This window comes from Pseudophryne corroboree, chromosome 5 (assembly GCF_028390025.1).
Source record: "Pseudophryne corroboree isolate aPseCor3 chromosome 5, aPseCor3.hap2, whole genome shotgun sequence".
In the NCBI taxonomy this organism is placed as follows: domain Eukaryota; kingdom Metazoa; phylum Chordata; class Amphibia; order Anura; family Myobatrachidae; genus Pseudophryne; species Pseudophryne corroboree.
Window position 1 is genome coordinate 763,221,087 of NC_086448.1, and position 13,650 is coordinate 763,234,736.

Here is a 13,650-nt window from a genome sequence, read left to right on the forward strand (position 1 = left end):
ACGTCATCTCCGCCCCACTTCCGCCCCTCTTCCGGTTTGGATTGTGTCCGTTGTGCGCATGCGTCGGCTCGGCGCCGTGCGATGCGGATAGCTGGTGTGCTTTCACTTCTGTAGACGGCGGCCATCTTTTTGGTTATCCAAGCTTGGTTGTAGTCGGCGGCCATCTTTTTGGTTATCCAAGCTTGGTTGTAGTGCTGCTGCGGGGACCATCTTCAGTGTATTGTCCCTTTGATGGGCGGCGGCCATTTTTTGGGTTGTCAGAGGACGGAATGAAGAGCTGATGTCAGCGATATTAATCTGCTGCAGTTTGCATATGTCAATGTTCGTCAATTATGTTTGGCTGTGGGTACATCTTTGAGGTGGTTTTGCATAGGTGATGCATCTCCCCGGGGGGTACATAAAAACGAAAATGATAAAAGGCATGTAAATAAATAAATAAATAAGGCGTCTGAATAGCTGAAAATGGCATTTAAGAAGGATCATACTCAGAATAGATGGGCTATGAATTAACTAGAAGAGATACAGATACATAAAATGTGTAATGTAGTTTAAATAAGAGCGATAGAGGAGCGAGTAGAAATTACGCAGAAGGCGAGTAGAAATTGCGCAGGAGGCTGAAGTAATGTAGATAACAACTAGGTCGACATCACGGAGGAAGTGCCCATGGTGATGTGAGCAGAGCATTATCCATGATTTTAAGAGATATCCCAAAAGGCGAAAACTACCTCAGCGCCTCCGGATTTACAACACCCGGTCTCCCAAGGGGGTCTCCCATCCTTGTACTGACCGGGCCCAACCTTGCTTAGCTTCCAAGATCGGACGGTGTTGGGCGTCCCCAAGGAGGTATGGTTGTAATGTATAGGGCTGAGTAGGAGACGGGGTCTCATATAAGCAATGGATACCATGATGAACTCACTACTGCCAAGGAGAGTGGGCGGAAAGGAAGTTTATACATTAATAGTGCAAGAGAGTGAGGGTAAACGTATTGGTGCCAAGTTGGCTAATTGGCACTAATGCATCGTACTTACGATGCTACCTGGTGATAACCAGGTACAGCTAAATAAGCTTTGTAAAAAAAGCCCAGGAAATAGTGAGCAAGTGCAATACATGTCGCAAAGGAGGGGGTTTCTTTAGGGGGAGACAGGAGTGGGAAGCGTAGAAAGCGGAAGGTTTGTATCACAGGAACGGGGCTATTTCGTACCCTTCGTTGAAGCCATCCGGCTGGAGCGTGTTCAGTTCGTATATCCAGAACATCTCTCTTCTTGAAAGGAGGTTCGAAAGGTCTCCGCCTCTATCTCCCAGTGCGACCAGTTCAATTCCTTTGTACGTTAATGCCTCAGGATCCGAGTTGTGGCAAAGATTGAAATGTTTGGATACTGCATGGGTGAGGACTTTGTTCTTGATATTCCTGACATGTTCCTGGATACGTATTTTAAGGGGTCTCTTAGTTTTCCCAATGTACTTTAATTTACAGGAACATTCCAGAAGGTAGATCACCGATAGGGTGTTACAGTTGATGAATTGTTTGATCCGATATTCCTTGTTAGTTTTGTCATTGTGGAATGATTTCCTATTTGGATGGAGGTATCTGCAAATGTTACACCTACCACATTTAAAACTTCCCACACATTTAGGCATTCTGCTTACGACTTCTGGGTTCCTCAGCATGCTAGGGGCTACAAGATCTTTCAAACTCCTAGATTTTCGAAAGACCATTTTAGGCTCTTTAGTGAGGTAGTCTTTAAGAACAGGGTCCATAAGCAAAATGTTCCAGTGCTTTTTAAGGACATTCTTAATCAGTTTTTCATGTCTGCTGTACGTCGTAATAAACTTAACTGTGTCCTCCTTGATGTCCTTAGGTTTATACTTAAGAAGTTCCCTTCTTTCTAAACCTTTAGTCTTGGTAGTGGCTTCTTCTAGGAGTCGGGACGGGTACCCTTTTTCCTTGAATCTTCCTTTGTACACTTCAAGTTGTTGATCTCTGTCATCTTCCTTCTTGCAATTCCTCGCTATTCTATTAAATTGGGAAAAGGGGGTATTGTCCTTCCATTGTTGACGGTGATTGCTTCTATAGTGGACGTAACTATTCATGTCCACCTTCTTAATGAAATTGCTTGTGATGATTTCCTCTCCTGAATGTGTTAGAACAAGATCTAGGAACTCGATCCGTTCTGTATCTTCATTGGCCGTGAATTTGAGATTCATGCTATTGTCCGAAATGTAGGTTAAAAATTCTTTAAAACTCAACTGGTCTCCCTCCCAAATTAATAAAATATCATCTATATAGCGTTTGTAAAAGATGATATTCTGTTGGTATGGGTGATTAGTGTAAATGTAGTCATTCTCCCATTTACCCATGAACAAATTAGCAAAGCTAGGCGCGAAGATAGTGCCCATAGCTGTACCACAAATTTGAAGATAAAATCCGTCTAAAAATGTAAAATAATTATGTTTGAGTATAAAATTCATGAGCTCGCATAAAAATAGTCTATGATCTTCTGTAATTTGAGGGTCCAGAATTAGGAAGTTGTTACATGCCTCAATGCCCTTTTCGTGTTCTATGCAGGTATATAAAGATTGCACATCAATTGTGGCCCACCTGTAGGTATCTTTCCATTTTAATGGTTCCAAAAGATTCAGAACCGATGTAGTATCCTTAAGGAAGGCCGGCAGTTCCATCACATATTTCCTCAGGAATATGTCAACGTATTCTGACAGATGTGAAGTCAGAGAATCAATGCCTGCCACAATTGGCCTACCAGGGGGGTTGTTCAGGGATTTGTGTACCTTTGGGAGAAAGTAAAAAATGGGGGTGGTGGGGTTAGAGTTTAGGAGATACTGGAATTCATCTTTCATCAGTATCTCCTTTCTAAAAGCCTTTAGAAGCATGAGTCTCAGTTCTTCCACGAAAGGTTCCTTGGGGTCGTTCGACAGTGGGGTGTAGGATGTCCGATCTCCTAGCAGTCTGAGAGCTTCTGCGACATAGGCTTCTCTGTCCATAATAACTAACCCCCCCCCTTTATCAGCCGGTTTTATAACAATATTTTTATTCTCTTGTAGGTGTTTAATAGCTTCCGTCTCTCTGTTTGAGAGATTTTTTTCTTTGATAGATGAGATGTCAGCATCAAGTAGATCCTTCTTGACTAGCTCATAGAAGAGGCCCACATTATGACCCTTTGATTCCAAAGGGTAAAATTTAGATGTGGGCTTCAAACCTGATTTGGATTGTTCATAATTCTGTATCACTGCATCCTCTTTCTTTATAAAGTGACGTTTTAGAGTGATTTTTCTTATGAATTTATTCAAGTCGATGAAAACATCGAACTTATTCATGCCCTTTGTGGGTGCAAAGGAAAGACCTTTGTTAAGGAGTGTAGTTTCATAGTTCGTCAAGGTGTGGTTTGAAAGATTGAAGATACCTTTGGGTACAGGGGGTTCTACACGAGATTTCGTCTCTTGTATAGTCTTCTCCCTTCTACCCCCGCGACATCCTCTTCGTCTACGAATCTTCTTTTGCGAGGTGAGATGTTTTTCATTCTTGCAGGTGTCTTTGTTGTACCTCGGGGGTGGTGGTGGTTTGTACCTGGTGATAAAAAAGACTCCTGTGTAGTGGAGTCAAGTCTCTGTAGTGCTGCAAAGCGATTAGTTGTTTTGAAGTTAGGTGATTCCTGGCTCTCTTTGGTAGTCGGTCTGGGACCTCTGAATTTGCTAGGTACAGTTTTCCAATACTCCCTCCTCACTTTTGGAGCTGCCTGTCCTCCTTCAGAGAAGCGACTCCAATTCTTAACCTGGTTATTTTCATAGTCATGTCTGTCTCTAGCGAATTTCCTTTCTTTGTTTCTGATAACCTCATCTTCTATACGTTCCAGTTTTTTATTCAGTACCTTCTCATTTATCCTAAAATCCTCTTTATCTTTGTGTACTTCCATTTTACTCTCAGCCTCTTTTATTTCTACTTCTAGGTCTGAGATAATACGTTTTTTCTCCGTGACAAGTAATTTCATGAGATTGATTGAACAATTATGCAGGGTTTTATCCCATTCTTGCATGAATTCCTGATTCTCTTTTCCAAAAGTAGGCTGTTTCATTATCCTTAAGCCCCTCGGGACCCTACTGACACTGACATAATGTTCTAAACCCCTGATGTCCCACCATGCTTTTACTTCCTTGGTTAACAGTCTTTCGATATTCCAAAACATGTCATCCAAGTCGGTATTGGTTGGTTCAGTCTCGGGGATGGTAGTCTCATTGAAAATCTTTTGGCACACATTACTCCTTTTATTAGTGCGTTCGTTAATTCCAAACATACTGTGTTCGATACTGGTTCCCTCCAGGCAGCTGGAAGCAATAATACCAAGAGAAAAGGATGTGTACAAAGGAAGCTGGTAGCGCCACAGAAGTAGTGTCAAAGTTTGTAAACAACAGTATTAGGAAGGAGAGTATTCTGAGTTAATTGTCAAGGGATATATATATATGTTACCTGGAGGACACTCCCTATAGGCTATTAGGGCGTCAGCTTATGGACCTCAAAAAATATATAGGCACTGGTACATATGCCTAGAGGGTTAGAAATGGGTACGGAAGGATGAGGTACTTACAAGCGACCAAAGGTGTCGAAATAATAATGTAAAAGCCAGGTGTTCAATAAATAAAAATAAAAATTAAATTTATTCTCAGAATACAATGCACTAAAAAAAGGGGGGGGGTGTTATATATAGGGTATATAGTTATTTTAAAACTTGTAAACAATTTTAAAAAATGCAACCTAATCAATAAAATCTGGTATAAAAGCAGCAGAGTTGAGGCTAAAAAGTTGTAACACATATACCAAAAATCAATGAAAGGTCCATAGAAACAAGAGCAATAAGTATAAAAACAAGTACAAAAAATGCAGGATGGGCATGAAAAAGGAATAAAAAATAGGTAAAAATGAAAGAGAGGTAGCTTAACTTCAATAGTGGAGGTATGTTCAGAGTGGTACCCAACGCGTTTCGTCCCTCATGGACTTCATCAAGGGGTAATGAGAGGCTAGAGACAGAGCATATTTATACCTCCTAGCTGTGGGAGGTGTTAGCAACATCACTTCCTGTTTGTTAATTGGTGAGTTGCTGTGGAGGTATTAAAGTACATGAATAAACACCTAGACATGTAGTGAATGGAGTAAGGGGGCCAAATAGTATATTCAATTGTGAAAACGATATTGCATGTAGTCATAATAACGTTTGTAACATAAAGGACAACAAAGTCCGTCAACTTCCGGTCCGGGCTGGGTGGAACGTCATCTCCGCCCCACTTCCGCCCCTCTTCCGGTTTGGATTGTGTCCGTTGTGCGCATGCGTCGGCTCGGCGCCGTGCGATGCGGATAGCTGGTGTGCTTTCACTTCTGTAGACGGCGGCCATCTTTTTGGTTATCCAAGCTTGGTTGTAGTCGGCGGCCATCTTTTTGGTTATCCAAGCTTGGTTGTAGTGCTGCTGCGGGGACCATCTTCAGTGTATTGTCCCTTTGATGGGCGGCGGCCATTTTTTGGGTTGTCAGAGGACGGAATGAAGAGCTGATGTCAGCGATATTAATCTGCTGCAGTTTGCATATGTCAATGTTCGTCAATTATGTTTGGCTGTGGGTACATCTTTGAGGTGGTTTTGCATAGGTGATGCATCTCCCCGGGGGGTACATAAAAACGAAAATGATAAAAGGCATGTAAATAAATAAATAAATAAGGCGTCTGAATAGCTGAAAATGGCATTTAAGAAGGATCATACTCAGAATAGATGGGCTATGAATTAACTAGAAGAGATACAGATACATAAAATGTGTAATGTAGTTTAAATAAGAGCGATAGAGGAGCGAGTAGAAATTACGCAGAAGGCGAGTAGAAATTGCGCAGGAGGCTGAAGTAATGTAGATAACAACTAGGTCGACATCACGGAGGAAGTGCCCATGGTGATGTGAGCAGAGCATTATCCATGATTTTAAGAGATATCCCAAAAGGCGAAAACTACCTCAGCGCCTCCGGATTTACAACACCCGGTCTCCCAAGGGGGTCTCCCATCCTTGTACTGACCGGGCCCAACCTTGCTTAGCTTCCAAGATCGGACGGTGTTGGGCGTCCCCAAGGAGGTATGGTTGTAATGTATAGGGCTGAGTAGGAGACGGGGTCTCATATAAGCAATGGATACCATGATGAACTCACTACTGCCAAGGAGAGTGGGCGGAAAGGAAGTTTATACATTAATAGTGCAAGAGAGTGAGGGTAAACGTATTGGTGCCAAGTTGGCTAATTGGCACTAATGCATCGTACTTACGATGCTACCTGGTGATAACCAGGTACAGCTAAATAAGCTTTGTAAAAAAAGCCCAGGAAATAGTGAGCAAGTGCAATACATGTCGCAAAGGAGGGGGTTTCTTTAGGGGGAGACAGGAGTGGGAAGCGTAGAAAGCGGAAGGTTTGTATCACAGGAACGGGGCTATTTCGTACCCTTCGTTGAAGCCATCCGGCTGGAGCGTGTTCAGTTCGTATATCCAGAACATCTCTCTTCTTGAAAGGAGGTTCGAAAGGTCTCCGCCTCTATCTCCCAGTGCGACCAGTTCAATTCCTTTGTACGTTAATGCCTCAGGATCCGAGTTGTGGCAAAGATTGAAATGTTTGGATACTGCATGGGTGAGGACTTTGTTCTTGATATTCCTGACATGTTCCTGGATACGTATTTTAAGGGGTCTCTTAGTTTTCCCAATGTACTTTAATTTACAGGAACATTCCAGAAGGTAGATCACCGATAGGGTGTTACAGTTGATGAATTGTTTGATCCGATATTCCTTGTTAGTTTTGTCATTGTGGAATGATTTCCTATTTGGATGGAGGTATCTGCAAATGTTACACCTACCACATTTAAAACTTCCCACACATTTAGGCATTCTGCTTACGACTTCTGGGTTCCTCAGCATGCTAGGGGCTACAAGATCTTTCAAACTCCTAGATTTTCGAAAGACCATTTTAGGCTCTTTAGTGAGGTAGTCTTTAAGAACAGGGTCCATAAGCAAAATGTTCCAGTGCTTTTTAAGGACATTCTTAATCAGTTTTTCATGTCTGCTGTACGTCGTAATAAACTTAACTGTGTCCTCCTTGATGTCCTTAGGTTTATACTTAAGAAGTTCCCTTCTTTCTAAACCTTTAGTCTTGGTAGTGGCTTCTTCTAGGAGTCGGGACGGGTACCCTTTTTCCTTGAATCTTCCTTTGTACACTTCAAGTTGTTGATCTCTGTCATCTTCCTTCTTGCAATTCCTCGCTATTCTATTAAATTGGGAAAAGGGGGTATTGTCCTTCCATTGTTGACGGTGATTGCTTCTATAGTGGACGTAACTATTCATGTCCACCTTCTTAATGAAATTGCTTGTGATGATTTCCTCTCCTGAATGTGTTAGAACAAGATCTAGGAACTCGATCCGTTCTGTATCTTCATTGGCCGTGAATTTGAGATTCATGCTATTGTCCGAAATGTAGGTTAAAAATTCTTTAAAACTCAACTGGTCTCCCTCCCAAATTAATAAAATATCATCTATATAGCGTTTGTAAAAGATGATATTCTGTTGGTATGGGTGATTAGTGTAAATGTAGTCATTCTCCCATTTACCCATGAACAAATTAGCAAAGCTAGGCGCGAAGATAGTGCCCATAGCTGTACCACAAATTTGAAGATAAAATCCGTCTAAGCCCACATCTAAATTTTACCCTTTGGAATCAAAGGGTCATAATGTGGGCCTCTTCTATGAGCTAGTCAAGAAGGATCTACTTGATGCTGACATCTCATCTATCAAAGAAAAAAATCTCTCAAACAGAGAGACGGAAGCTATTAAACACCTACAAGAGAATAAAAATATTGTTATAAAACCGGCTGATAAAGGGGGGGGGTTAGTTATTATGGACAGAGAAGCCTATGTCGCAGAAGCTCTCAGACTGCTAGGAGATCGGACATCCTACACCCCACTGTCGAACGACCCCAAGGAACCTTTCGTGGAAGAACTGAGACTCATGCTTCTAAAGGCTTTTAGAAAGGAGATACTGATGAAAGATGAATTCCAGTATCTCCTAAACTCTAACCCCACCACCCCCATTTTTTACTTTCTCCCAAAGGTACACAAATCCCTGAACAACCCCCCTGGTAGGCCAATTGTGGCAGGCATTGATTCTCTGACTTCACATCTGTCAGAATACGTTGACATATTCCTGAGGAAATATGTGATGGAACTGCCGGCCTTCCTTAAGGATACTACATCGGTTCTGAATCTTTTGGAACCATTAAAATGGAAAGATACCTACAGGTGGGCCACAATTGATGTGCAATCTTTATATACCTGCATAGAACACGAAAAGGGCATTGAGGCATGTAACAACTTCCTAATTCTGGACCCTCAAATTACAGAAGATCATAGACTATTTTTATGCGAGCTCATGAATTTTATACTCAAACATAATTATTTTACATTTTTAGACGGATTTTATCTTCAAATTTGTGGTACAGCTATGGGCACTATCTTCGCGCCTAGCTTTGCTAATTTGTTCATGGGTAAATGGGAGAATGACTACATTTACACTAATCACCCATACCAACAGAATATCATCTTTTACAAACGCTATATAGATGATATTTTATTAATTTGGGAGGGAGACCAGTTGAGTTTTAAAGAATTTTTAACCTACATTTCGGACAATAGCATGAATCTCAAATTCACGGCCAATGAAGATACAGAACGGATCGAGTTCCTAGATCTTGTTCTAACACATTCAGGAGAGGAAATCATCACAAGCAATTTCATTAAGAAGGTGGACATGAATAGTTACGTCCACTATAGAAGCAATCACCGTCAACAATGGAAGGACAATACCCCCTTTTCCCAATTTAATAGAATAGCGAGGAATTGCAAGAAGGAAGATGACAGAGATCAACAACTTGAAGTGTACAAAGGAAGATTCAAGGAAAAAGGGTACCCGTCCCGACTCCTAGAAGAAGCCACTACCAAGACTAAAGGTTTAGAAAGAAGGGAACTTCTTAAGTATAAACCTAAGGACATCAAGGAGGACACAGTTAAGTTTATTACGACGTACAGCAGACATGAAAAACTGATTAAGAATGTCCTTAAAAAGCACTGGAACATTTTGCTTATGGACCCTGTTCTTAAAGACTACCTCACTAAAGAGCCTAAAATGGTCTTTCGAAAATCTAGGAGTTTGAAAGATCTTGTAGCCCCTAGCATGCTGAGGAACCCAGAAGTCGTAAGCAGAATGCCTAAATGTGTGGGAAGTTTTAAATGTGGTAGGTGTAACATTTGCAGATACCTCCATCCAAATAGGAAATCATTCCACAATGACAAAACTAACAAGGAATATCGGATCAAACAATTCATCAACTGTAACACCCTATCGGTGATCTACCTTCTGGAATGTTCCTGTAAATTAAAGTACATTGGGAAAACTAAGAGACCCCTTAAAATACGTATCCAGGAACATGTCAGGAATATCAAGAACAAAGTCCTCACCCATGCAGTATCCAAACATTTCAATCTTTGCCACAACTCGGATCCTGAGGCATTAACGTACAAAGGAATTGAACTGGTCGCACTGGGAGATAGAGGCGGAGACCTTTCGAACCTCCTTTCAAGAAGAGAGATGTTCTGGATATACGAACTGAACACGCTCCAGCCGGATGGCTTCAACGAAGGGTACGAAATAGCCCCGTTCCTGTGATACAAACCTTCCGCTTTCTACGCTTCCCACTCCTGTCTCCCCCTAAAGAAACCCCCTCCTTTGCGACATGTATTGCACTTGCTCACTATTTCCTGGGCTTTTTTTACAAAGCTTATTTAGCTGTACCTGGTTATCACCAGGTAGCATCGTAAGTACGATGCATTAGTGCCAATTAGCCAACTTGGCACCAATACGTTTACCCTCACTCTCTTGCACTATTAATGTATAAACTTCCTTTCCGCCCACTCTCCTTGGCAGTAGTGAGTTCATCATGGTATCCATTGCTTATATGAGACCCCGTCTCCTACTCAGCCCTATACATTACAACCATACCTCCTTGGGGACGCCCAACACCGTCCGATCTTGGAAGCTAAGCAAGGTTGGGCCCGGTCAGTACAAGGATGGGAGACCCCCTTGGGAGACCGGGTGTTGTAAATCCGGAGGCGCTGAGGTAGTTTTCGCCTTTTGGGATATCTCTTAAAATCATGGATAATGCTCTGCTCACATCACCATGGGCACTTCCTCCGTGATGTCGACCTAGTTGTTATCTACATTACTTCAGCCTCCTGCGCAATTTCTACTCGCCTTCTGCGTAATTTCTACTCGCTCCTCTATCGCTCTTATTTAAACTACATTACACATTTTATGTATCTGTATCTCTTCTAGTTAATTCATAGCCCATCTATTCTGAGTATGATCCTTCTTAAATGCCATTTTCAGCTATTCAGACGCCTTATTTATTTATTTATTTACATGCCTTTTATCATTTTCGTTTTTATGTACCCCCCGGGGAGATGCATCACCTATGCAAAACCACCTCAAAGATGTACCCACAGCCAAACATAATTGACGAACATTGACATATGCAAACTGCAGCAGATTAATATCGCTGACATCAGCTCTTCATTCCGTCCTCTGACAACCCAAAAAATGGCCGCCGCCCATCAAAGGGACAATACACTGAAGATGGTCCCCGCAGCAGCACTACAACCAAGCTTGGATAACCAAAAAGATGGCCGCCGACTACAACCAAGCTTGGATAACCAAAAAGATGGCCGCCGTCTACAGAAGTGAAAGCACACCAGCTATCCGCATCGCACGGCGCCGAGCCGACGCATGCGCACAACGGACACAATCCAAACCGGAAGAGGGGCGGAAGTGGGGCGGAGATGACGTTCCACCCAGCCCGGACCGGAAGTTGACGGACTTTGTTGTCCTTTATGTTACAAACGTTATTATGACTACATGCAATATCGTTTTCACAATTGAATATACTATTTGGCCCCCTTACTCCATTCACTACATGTCTAGGTGTTTATTCATGCACTTTAATACCTCCACAGCAACTCACCAATTAACAAACAGGAAGTGATGTTGCTAACACCTCCCACAGCTAGGAGGTATAAATATGCTCTGTCTCTAGCCTCTCATTACCCCTTGATGAAGTCCATGAGGGACGAAACGCGTTGGGTACCACTCTGAACATACCTCCACTATTGAAGTTAAGCTACCTCTCTTTCATTTTTACCTATTTTTTATTCCTTTTTCATGCCCATCCTGCATTTTTTGTACTTGTTTTTATACTTATTGCTCTTGTTTCTATGGACCTTTCATTGATTTTTGGTATATGTGTTACAACTTTTTAGCCTCAACTCTGCTGCTTTTATACCAGATTTTATTGATTAGGTTGCATTTTTTAAAATTGTTTACAAGTTTTAAAATAACTATATACCCTATATATAACACCCCCCCCCTTTTTTTAGTGCATTGTATTCTGAGAATAAATTTAATTTTTATTTTTATTTATTGAACACCTGGCTTTTACATTATTATTTCGACACCTTTGGTCGCTTGTAAGTACCTCATCCTTCCGTACCCATTTCTAACCCTCTAGGCATATGTACCAGTGCCTATATATTTTTTGAGGTCCATAAGCTGACGCCCTAATAGCCTATAGGGAGTGTCCTCCAGGTAACATATATATATATCCCTTGACAATTAACTCAGAATACTCTCCTTCCTAATACTGTTGTTTACAAACTTTGACACTACTTCTGTGGCGCTACCAGCTTCCTTTGTACATATCTATATATATATCTATATATCTATATATATATTATATATCTATATATACTGTATAATGTTAATGAGGGGTACTACTATCTAATGTGAATAATGATGCACTACTGTGCAGCGTAGGTTGGATTTTCTCTCATTTCATTTCTTAATTTTTAATGTAATGTTTCTCTTTGTTTTTTTTTGTTTTTTTGGGGTAGACGGTGCATTTGTCCTGTGGGCGCACAGTCTGCATCCTCCCATACTTACTAAGTTACTAGTAGTAAGTTTTTCATACTAAACTATTTTTTAAGGACTGCAGCAGCAACCCTGGGATCCTGCACTCCCCATGTGATTTGGGTAATGGTCTGGTGTTCCTGCACTCTGTGGTAGCAGTGAAATTAAGATATTGTTGGAGCTGCAATGATTCAGTGTGTATATATATATATATATATATATATATATATACAAACAAATATAGAAAACCACAGCACTCGCCACCCCAGAAGCGGGGTGCAGTGTCTGCACTCACCACTCATAGGCTGGGGTGCATGCAGCCCATGGCCACCTACCCAAATACATACAAAATAGAGAATTCAGCACTCACCATAGCAAGCTCACTTGTCCTCACAACATCAATAAATAAATGATGGGGGTTTAGTTGGTGGATTGGCCAATGCACGGAAGCCTGCATACCGATTTTCAAGGTACCCCACCTTCATGCAGGTCCTACACTATCACAAAGCCTAAAGAATTAAAACCTGGCAACTGTATCACATATAATATAACTGCAAATATGCCCACTAGGTTTAATGTATGCCTGCCACATATCTAGTGGCTTTTAAAAGGCATACTAGTCACCTGACACAGCCGATAAATTACTAAACAGCAGCTGACACAGGTTTAGAACAATTAAGATTACACAGGGGTGCATGAAAAGGCCTGTGACCATGGTTAATAAGAGTTAACCAAAGATAAACCCCAAAATATACAAACAAATATAGAAAACCACAGCACTCGCCACCCCAGAAGCGGGGTGCAGTGTCTGCACTCACCACTCATAGGCTGGGGTGCATGCAGCCCATGGCCACCTACCCAAATACATACAAAATAGAGAATTCAGCACTCACCATAGCAAGCTCACTTGTCCTCACAACATCAATAAATAAATGATGGGGGTTTAGTTGGTGGATTGGCCAATGCACGGAAGCCTGCATACCGATTTTCAAGGTACCCCACCTTCATGCAGGTCCTACACTATCACAAAGCCTAAAGAATTAAAACCTGGCAACTGTATCACATATAATATAACTGCAAATATGCCCACTAGGTTTAATGTATGCCTGCCACATATCTAGTGGCTTTTAAAAGGCATACTAGTCACCTGACACAGCCGATAAATTACTAAACAGCAGCTGACACAGGTTTAGAACAATTAAGATTACACAGGGGTGCATGAAAAGGCCTGTGACCATGGTTAATAAGAGTTAACCAAAGATAAACCCCAAAATATACAAACAAATATAGAAAACCACAGCACTCGCCACCCCAGAAGCGGGGTGCAGTGTCTGCACTCACCACTCATAGGCTGGGGTGCATGCAGCCCATGGCCACCTACCCAAATACATACAAAATAGAGAATTCAGCACTCACCATAGCAAGCTCACTTGTCCTCACAACATCAATAAATAAATGATGGGGGTTTAGTTGGTGGATTGGCCAATGCACGGAAGCCTGCATACCGATTTTCAAGGTACCCCACCTTCATGCAGGTCCTACACTATCACAAAGCCTAAAGAATTAAAACCTGGCAACTGTATCACATATAATATAACTGCAAATATGCCCACTAGGT

The 13,650-nt window shown here is 41.7% G+C and overlaps 3 pseudogenes; 1 reads left to right on the top strand and 2 right to left on the bottom strand.

Annotated features, from left to right (window-relative positions):
• Positions 1-738: 738 nt before the first annotated feature.
• On the bottom strand, positions 739-857 carry LOC134929870 (5S ribosomal RNA; annotated as a pseudogene).
• Positions 858-6,013: 5,156 nt separating this feature from the next.
• On the bottom strand, positions 6,014-6,132 carry LOC134929871 (5S ribosomal RNA; annotated as a pseudogene).
• A 3,927-nt stretch (positions 6,133-10,059) lies between these two features.
• Positions 10,060-10,178, top strand: LOC134929872 (5S ribosomal RNA; annotated as a pseudogene).
• Positions 10,179-13,650: the final 3,472 nt, after the last annotated feature.